Consider the following 9601-nt stretch of genomic DNA (forward strand, 5'->3'; position numbering starts at 1 on the left):
AGAGCAGATATAGAAATCTGCTCTTTGAAGCCGTCGACTGTTGTACAAAGGATTGCTGATATAGGAAGTAGGTTCCATTGTACTATTGTATGTGGATAAAATGAAAACTTGTATAAATCTTTATTTGTTTGAATTTGTTTAAAGTGGTTTGTATGTTTATATCTTGTTCTACTGTCTGATTTAACAAGAAGATCTTTAGGGTAAATTGCTATGTGTTGGTGTATGATCTTATAGAATACCACTAGTCTTGTTTGTATACGTCTCAGTTCTAATGTAGGCCACTGTAGGTGATCAAGCATGTTTGAGACAGAGCTGGTATTGTGATATTTATTACATGTGTAGCGATCAGCTCTGCGTTGGACCATCTCAATTTGGTTGATTTGACTTTTGGTGTGAGGGTCCCAGACGCAAGAACTGTACATAAGCTTAGGTCTAACTAATGACATGTATGCCCTTTCTTTGATTTTTTGGGATGAAACTTTAAGGTTACGTTTGAGAAAATTCAGTTGTCTGTTTGCATTAGCTGTTACGTTATTGGGGATGTGTTTATTCCATTTCAGATCAGATTGGATGGTTATGCCTAAATATTTTGTAGCTGTTTCAGTTTGGAGGATGTGATCATGCAGGATGTAGTCATGGTTGACTGGTTTCTTTTTTTGTGTAATTCTTAGTATGGAACATTTGTCTGGATGGAATGACATTAACCAGTCTTTTTCCCATTGTGCACGTGCCGCTGAATTTAAATCCTGTTGTAGTTTGGCAGCATCATCTGTGTTTTTGATGTTTCTATAGATGATGCTGTCATCGGCAAATAATCTTAAGGTGCTGTGATGTAAATATTCTGGGAAATCGTTTATGTACATGAGGAATAAAATTGGACCAAGGACAGTGCCTTGTGACACCCAGATGTTACCCCAATTTTTTTCTGATTGTTCTCCATCTAGCATGACTGTTTGTGTACGGTTGTGTAAAAAGTCACCAATCCATTCCAAGGTATTATTTTCTATGCCGTAGTATTTTGATTTGTAAAGTAATCTTTTGTGAGGGACTTTGTCAAAAGCTTTGGCAAAGTCCATCACAACGACATCAGTTTGTATGTTAATATTGTTGTCTCTTGCAAGGTCCTGAATGAAAGATAATAGTTGTGTCTCACAAGAGCGTTTTGATCGGAAGCCATGTTGTAAATCATATAAAATGTTGTTTTTTTCAAGATGTTCCATTACTTGACTAGCTATGATATGCTCCATTATTTTGCAAAGTATACATGTTAGTGAAATTGGCCTGTAATTTATGGCATTGTTTTTGTCGCCTTTTTTGAATGCAGGACAGACATTTGCATGTTTCCAGTCTGAAGGTATTTTATGACTGTTAATAGATTTTTGAAAGATGAGTGTGATGATAGGACTGAGATGATCTTTCATTTCCTTTAATACCTTCCCACATAGTTCATCAGGGCCTGTGGCTTTATTCGGATTAATGTTGTGAAGAAGTTTGTTGACGCCCTTTTCTATATTTTAATTTCATTCATTTGTGGATGTGATGATAAGTTTTTTACTGGTATTGGATCTGCAGATGATTCAGTAGAGAATGCCTTTTGAAATTGCTGGTTGAGGATGTTTGCCTTATCTTTGGTGTTTGTTACGAGCAATCCATCCTTTTTTAGTGCAGCTACACCTGAATTATCATTTCTCATGCTCTTGATATATGAGAACAAGTTTTTTGGTGTGTGCTTTTTGTTGGTGGTTCCAAGTTCTTCAATTGGGATGTCTAGGATCATGTTTTCAATATAATGCCAATAGGCTGAACGCATATCTGCCTGCAATGTTTTTTTCATGTGTTTGTATCTAATTTGCAGATGATGATTTTTCTTTGATTTTTTTGTGCAGACGTTTAGTTTTGTTTATCTTGATTCTTAGTTGGTCTGTGATCCAAGGCAATTTCATTTTATGTGTTATTTGTTTTTGTGGTATGTAAGTACTGATTGTCTTTATAAGGTCTGCTTTGAATGTTTGCCAAAGTTCATTGGTGTTACTTGTATTGTATATAGTTTTAATTTTTCCTTCTAGTACTTGTATGTTTGATTTAATGTTTTTCCAGTTTGATTTTGTAAAATCACTAGTAATTTCAGAGATCATATGAATTATCACTCGGAACCAGAGACATATATACATGTCTCTCTCGGAACTGAGTGATTAGTGATTTTATAAAATCACTGATTTTGAATAGGGATTTAACAAAATCACTCAAATAATTGTGATTTTTTTTCTCAGATTCTCTGATAAAATCATGTCAGGGAAATTTGGCAATAAAATAGTAAGTAAATGTTCATTATAGTGCTTCTGTAAATTTTACTTAATTATAGTCAAACATAAAAGGGTATGAATAGATCTACCTTGTACCGTCAGGCGTCAAAACTTTAAAGATTATTTTCGGCTACCGTTCTAGGTTAAAACTGCACGATTCGTCAACATATCTGTAACGTGATTCGCCAGAGTTCTTTTAAATAATTATCGTAAACGTCATTTATTGAAGAAAAAAAAACCGTTATGTGTCAATCGACTTTTGAACGTTCTACGTCATGAAGGTACTCCCATTGTCAATGCTGGTAATTTGTACTTTGGAGTGATTGTCCGGTCATATTAAGATGACTCGTGATATAAACACATATATATGCAAAGTTTGAAATTGATTGGTTTCGGCTATGTGATCTAGAGGCGAATATACTATAAGTTACATGCATTTCAGCCGGGACAAGAGCATCTTATTTTTGAATGTAAAGTGATATTTACGTGATATATATAAGTGTTGTGTTTATAAAAAGACATTTTTAACCACAATTAGATAACAATAATGATAAAAAAGCATAATATATGGACAAATAATTCGTTTTGTAGTTGCATTTATATGGAAAGGTATACTAAGATCTAACCTAGCACACGTGTAGCTAGGCTACCTTGAACTTTTATGTGCGTTTCCTTCAGAACGGTGAGCTAAAAAAGACCTTCAAAGCGGTGAGCTAAAAAACTTAACTATAACCCCTGAACCAGATGACACCTGCCAGTTGGGCATGTACACATAACAGTCCTTCCATACACCAAATATACTAGACCTATTGCTTATAGTATCCAAGATTTAGACTTGACCACCAAAACTTAACCTTGTTCACTGATCCATGAAATGAGGTAGTGGTCAAGTGAAAACTGTCTGCTTGGCATGAGGACCTAGCAAGGTACGCACATACCAAAACAAGAGGCTCTCAAGAGCCTGAATCGCTCACCTGAATTATTTTGGTTTAATCTCTCATCAATGATTATTTTGGCTTTTCAATTTATTTAAATGTTCTTTGAATTGTCCTATTTTCTTCAAAAGCAAAAAAAAAATCATTTTCTCCTATGTTCTATTTTAGCCATAGGAGCTATGTTTCTTGACATACAAGGAAATGAAATATAAAATTTATACTAGATACTCTGAAACTCTGAAACTCATTTAGCCTAAGTTTGGCTAAAATTGATACAGCAGTTTCAAAGGAGAAGATTTTTTAAAGTTAGCAAATATGATGAACAAATTGTGAACAATTGTCATTAAAAGACAATAACCCCTTAAGGGGTCAGTTGACAATTTTGGTCATTTTAACTTATTTGTAAATCTTACTTTGCTGATCATTTTTGCTGTTTACAGTTTATCTTTATCTATAATAATATTCAAGATAATGATCAAAAACTTCAAAATTTCCTTAAAATTACCAATTAAGTGGCAGCAACCCAACAATGGGTTGTTTGATTCATCTGAAAATTTTAGGGCTGATAGATATTGACCCAATGAACATTTTTACCCCATGTCAGATTTGCTCTTAATGCTTTGGTTTTTAAGATATAAGCCAACCAGATGCTCCGCAGGGCGTAGCTTTATATGACCGCAGAGGTTGAACCCTGAACAGTTGGGGCAAGTATGGACACAACATTCAAGCTGGATTCAGCTCTAAATTTGGATTGTGATTAAATAGTTGACACAGAATGAATGTGTTCTAATGAACTTAAAATTTTTGTTTTCTCTTAGAGCAATTCACTATGCTGTTGAATATTAATCCTCTCAAAAAAATGTTTGAAGAAATTTTCTTTTTATTTATGAAATTTCAAATGAGAAAAATTGAACCCAATTTTTTAATCACATCCCCCTTTCCCTTATTCCAAAACTAATCTCAATTAAAATTTTCTAATGGAGTTTGCAACAATAACTACTCATTTAAATACATCATAAAATATTAAGATGTAAAAAAACTGCTTGTTATCACTGAATGGTAAAGATTATTTAAATTTATCAGTTGGTAGTAAAAAGTGAATATACATTGTATATTGTATATAACAAAGATTTAAGTTGATTCTGGACAAAGAAAGATAACTCCAATTAAAAAAAAATCTTGCAATAAGATATTTCTTGCTTACTATTCTGGACAAAGAAAGATAACTCTAATTAAAAACAAAATTTGCTATTTCACAATATTGTGAAATTAGATATTTCTTGCCATTGCACAATACTGTGCAATTGAAAAGACTTGCTATTGCACAATACTTAAGGGAATACGATACAGTAGCAGGGGCAGATAATAACGTTTTCAAAACTGTTCGTGTTGTTTTCGCGACGTTGGTAGCCAGAACGTTGTAATTTCGCGATGTTTCTAATAAAAACGTTAACATTTCGCGACGTTGCTTAAAAAGAAGTCATATTTCGCGGAATATTCACTGACGTCATTAATTTTGGTTGCGCAAATTTCTAAAAAGTACCTGCTAAAAAAGTGGCCATGCCGTTTCTAAAAGACGGAAAAATACGCCGAAAAGCAGTGAGATTTTTAAAAGGAGAAATACTTGAGATATACAAAAATAAATCAATGAAATACAATTTTGCATAACGAAATTGAAGAAATGGTGATAGACACAGAAGAGAGTACTGACAGTATAACATGGAAAGACGGAAGAAGAATTGTGGAGCTTTTTAGTCTGGCACTGAATAACTTTCAAAACTGCACGGCCCAGAGGAATCTGCTCAACGTAGAGAAAGAAAAATGTCAAGGATTGGGGTCTATCTTACTATTCTTGCTTAAACTGTAACATGCTGAAAAACATTTTACCAATAACACAATTCAGTACAAAACGACCTGCAATAGCTTATTATGAGTATTGGTAGCTGCTAAACGTCCAGCGGCAAATATTTAATTGCACATGTATGAACCCGTGATTAATGATAAAAAATTAACAAAATCTATGGCGTGTAGGGTGGCCGAATCGGGTTTGGTGTTGAAATCCATACACAAAAGTCATTACTACGGCGTGTTGTACAGCTGTGCAATATTTTTCATGACGAGAACAGTTATTTCATTTATTGATAATGAATTCGAAGTAAATAATACTATCTTGAATTGAAAAACATCAGAATCAAAATAGTTAAGTTTGTGTCTTTTTTTTTCTTTTCTTGTTTAGCATTGGCAGCCTCCAAATTTTACGGAGAATTGTCATTGTAAGACCAAATTTAACAGATTATCAATGAAATAACAAAACCGACTGCATGTGCGAGACCCTCATTGGTGGACAAGGTCGTATAACACCCCTATTCGTAAATAAAATAATAAATAAAGAGAGTGTCTCATCCTGTTCTGGACTTGAAATTGGTACATAAAAAAATTGCCGATTTTAATTGATATTTTAAAAACATATACTATTGTATGTGTATGAAGAAAAACTGTCAATAAAAGTCCATTAAAAAGATTTCAAAACAAGAATGTGTCCTCAGTACACGAACGCCCCACTCGCACTATCATTATCTATGTTTAGTGGACCGTGACATTGGCATAAAAACTCTAATTTGGCATTGAAATTAAAAAGATCATATCATAGGGAACATGTGTACTAAGTTTAAAGTTGATTGGACTTCAACTTCATCAAAAACTACCTTGACCAAAAACTTTAACCTGAAGCGGGACAGACGGACGAACGGACGGATGAACTAACAGACGGACAGACGAACGAACGAATAGACGGACAAACGGACGCACAGACCAGAAATCATAATGCCCCTCTACTATCGTAGGTGGGGCATACAAATTTATTGGTGTCGTTTTTGGTTTGAATTTAAGCAAACTATTACCAATAGATGCAGAATTGTCACACGTTAGTTTGTTTAATTGGTTGTAATCTTTTTGTATATGAAACTGGATGTAATAGACCAAAACGCCCGTTCACATGCTGTTAAAGGGGCTTGTAATTAAATGGTGTCTTTCGGTATTGTTCATCATATTTGTAGTTTGTTCATTGTTTTGTACTTAAATCAGGCCGTAAGTTTCCCGTTTGAGTTGTTTTGCATTTGTCATGTAGGGGCCTTTCATAGCTTACTATGCGGTATGGGTTTACTCATTGTTGAAGGCCGTTTGATGTCTTATAGTCGTTTAGCCATTTGGTCTCTGATTAAGATTTGCCTCATTGGTATTCATACCACGTCTTCTTATTTGTATAAGCTTGTCCCTATTGCACTTCAATGTATTGAGAGATAAAAATTGAAGTATCGGCAAATGTAGACCAATTGCAGACAGACAGATCAGAAAGTGTACACACGTTTAAACTCGTCGTATAGTTAGACGATTGGACAGACGAACAAAGTGTTTTAAATATAGCTCTACTTCCAGACAAACAAGTACGCCAATATTCATACGTATACGCCGTAACAAAGGTTATGTAACTTATCTTTTGATAAAGACATCGTTCAATATTATTCTCTTATACCGGCTGCTGTACTTCCTATGAAATATTATATTACAACTTCATTTCAGTCGATTGAGGCAATAATGGCATGAGTTAAATTGCACAAAACAGCTCTTATTATTAAACAAGAAGTACTACAATGTACTTATATTTTAAATTTGAAAGATGATTATCTTTTGAATGTAAAAAAAATCAAATTACGTCGGGACCTTTTAAAGTTGACGATACGGTATCGGTTTTGTCATTGTTGAAGGTTATACTGTTGTCAATTTATGGTATCGCCTCACTTTATTTATAGTTGGTTCACATTTTGTCATGTCAATAATAAATGTTGTCTATCCTCTTACAGTACATGAAGCAATTTAGAACTAATGTCGGACGGAGATGCATCTTTATACTTCTATCAGATTTTCTTTTTTTGCCGTACATCTGACAAAGCAATCTGCTAGAATCCTTTTATATAGTCTCTCTTTTTTTATTATGAAAAGGTTCCTGTCCAAATTTCGTTTCGTAAATGTTTAGCACAAATATTTTTCCATTTTATGATTAACCATCTTATAAATTTTTATGATAAGTATCAACGCTTTGAAAAACACCTGCATATACTTGACAGCGAACTCGTGTATGGCGGGAATGATTACACGACGTTGTTGCGATTTAAACTTAATTTAACGTAATTTAGCGCCATACTGACAGACGTCATAAAAAAATAAGGTAAATGGCTTTTATTGAAAACACAAGCACATGGACCCCAATTTTTTTCTTCTGCAATCAATTAAGTACTGTTTCAAGAACACTCCGCCAAAATTTCAGGAAAAAATCAACGATCAAATTTTTTTCTGCACTTCCGAAAAGACGCAAAAATATGGTCAATTTCTTTATTTCGGATATATCATCTAAATCCGGAACATGATGATTTGATATAACCTTAAACTTGTTTCAGTTTGTTGATGCCATGGATCAAGGGAATATTTTACAGAAAACCCGGTTAAGTTATGACTTTTCGTTCAAAAGTATTGTTACTTTCTTTAAAAGTCATAATTTATGACATTACAGGGATTTTCTTCCAAATATGCAAATTTCGACCCAAATTATCTCAAAAAGTAAGTCATGAAGGTACTTTTTTCTTTGCATATTTGCAAAGTACACATTGAAATTGACCTTCTATCAAAATTTTAAGAAAAAATCAACGAGGGATCTCTACTGTATCGTATGCCCTTAATATAATAATTTAAGATCCTGATTTGGACCAACTTGAAAACTGGACCCATAATCAAAAATGTAAGTACATGTTTAGATTCAGCATATTAAAGAGGCCCAAGAATTTAATTTTTGTTAAAATCAAACTTAGTTTAATTATGGACCCTTTAGACCTTAATGTAGGCCAATTTGAAAACGGGACCAAAAATGAAGAATCTACATACACAGTTAGATTTGGCATATCAAAGAACCCCATTTATTCAATTTTTGATGAAATCAAATAAAGTTTAATTTTGGACCCAGATTTGGACCAACTTGAAAACTGGGCCAATAATCAAGAATCTAAGTACATTTTTAGATTCAACATATCAAAGAACCCAACCGATTCATTTTTTGTCAAAATCAAACTAAGTTTAATTTTGGACCCTTTGGACCTTAATGTAGACCAATTTGAAAACATGACCAAAAGTTAAGAATCTACATACACAGTTAGATTCGGCATATCAAAGAACCCCAATTATTCAATTTTGATGAAATCAAACAAAGTTTAATTTTGGACCCTTTGGGCCCCTTTTTCCTAAACTGTTGGGACCAAAACTCCCAAAATCAATACCAACCTTCCTTTTATGGTCATAAACCTTGTGTTTAAATTTCATAGATTTCTATTAACGTTATGTTGCAAAAACCAAGAAAAATGCTTATTTGGGTCCCTTTTTGGCCCCTAATTCCTAAACTGTTGGGACCTAAACTCCCAAAATCAATACCAATCTTCCTTTTGTGGTCATAAACATTGTGTTTAAGTTTCATTGATTTCTATTTACTTAAACTAAAGTTATTGTGCGAAAACCAAGAATAATGCTTATTTGGGCCCTTTTTTGGCCCCTAATTCCTAAACTGTTGAAACCAAAACTCCCAAAATCAATCCCAACCTTTCTTTTGTGGTCATAAACCTTGTGTCAAAATTTCATAGATTTCTATTAACTTAAACTAAAGTTATAGTGCGAAAACCAAGAAAATGCTTATTTGGGCCCTTTTTGGCCCCTACTTCCTTAAATGTTGGGACCAAAACTCCCAAAATCAATACCAACCTTCCTTTTATGGTCATATACCTTGTGTTAAAATTTCATAGATTTCTATTCACTTTTACTAAAGTTAAGAGTGCGAAAACTAAAAGTATTCGGACGACGACGACAACGACGACGACGCAGACGACGACGCCAACGTGATAGCAATACACGACGAAAATTTTTTTCAAAATTTGCGGTCGTATAAAAACTGCATTTGACCCCTATGTTCTATTTTAAGTAACAGCCGCCATGTTTTTTGAAGGATCAAAAATCGAAGCACACACTTTGTGCAGGATAATCTAAGGAACAATCATGCTAAGTTTCATTCAAATCCATTCAGTAGTTTCAGAGGAGAAGATTTTTTAAAGTTAGCAAATATGATGAACAAATTGTGAACAATTGTCATTAAAGGACAATAACCCCTTAAGGGGTCAATTGCAATTCTGGTCATATTAACTTATTTGTAGATCTTACTTTGCTGATCATTTTTGGTGTTTACAGTTTATCTTTATCTATAATAATATTCAAGATAATGACCAAAAACTGCAAAATTTCCTTAAAATTACCAATTAAGTGGCAGCAACC

This window comes from Mytilus trossulus, chromosome 14 (assembly GCF_036588685.1).
Source record: "Mytilus trossulus isolate FHL-02 chromosome 14, PNRI_Mtr1.1.1.hap1, whole genome shotgun sequence".
Classification (NCBI taxonomy): domain Eukaryota; kingdom Metazoa; phylum Mollusca; class Bivalvia; order Mytilida; family Mytilidae; genus Mytilus; species Mytilus trossulus.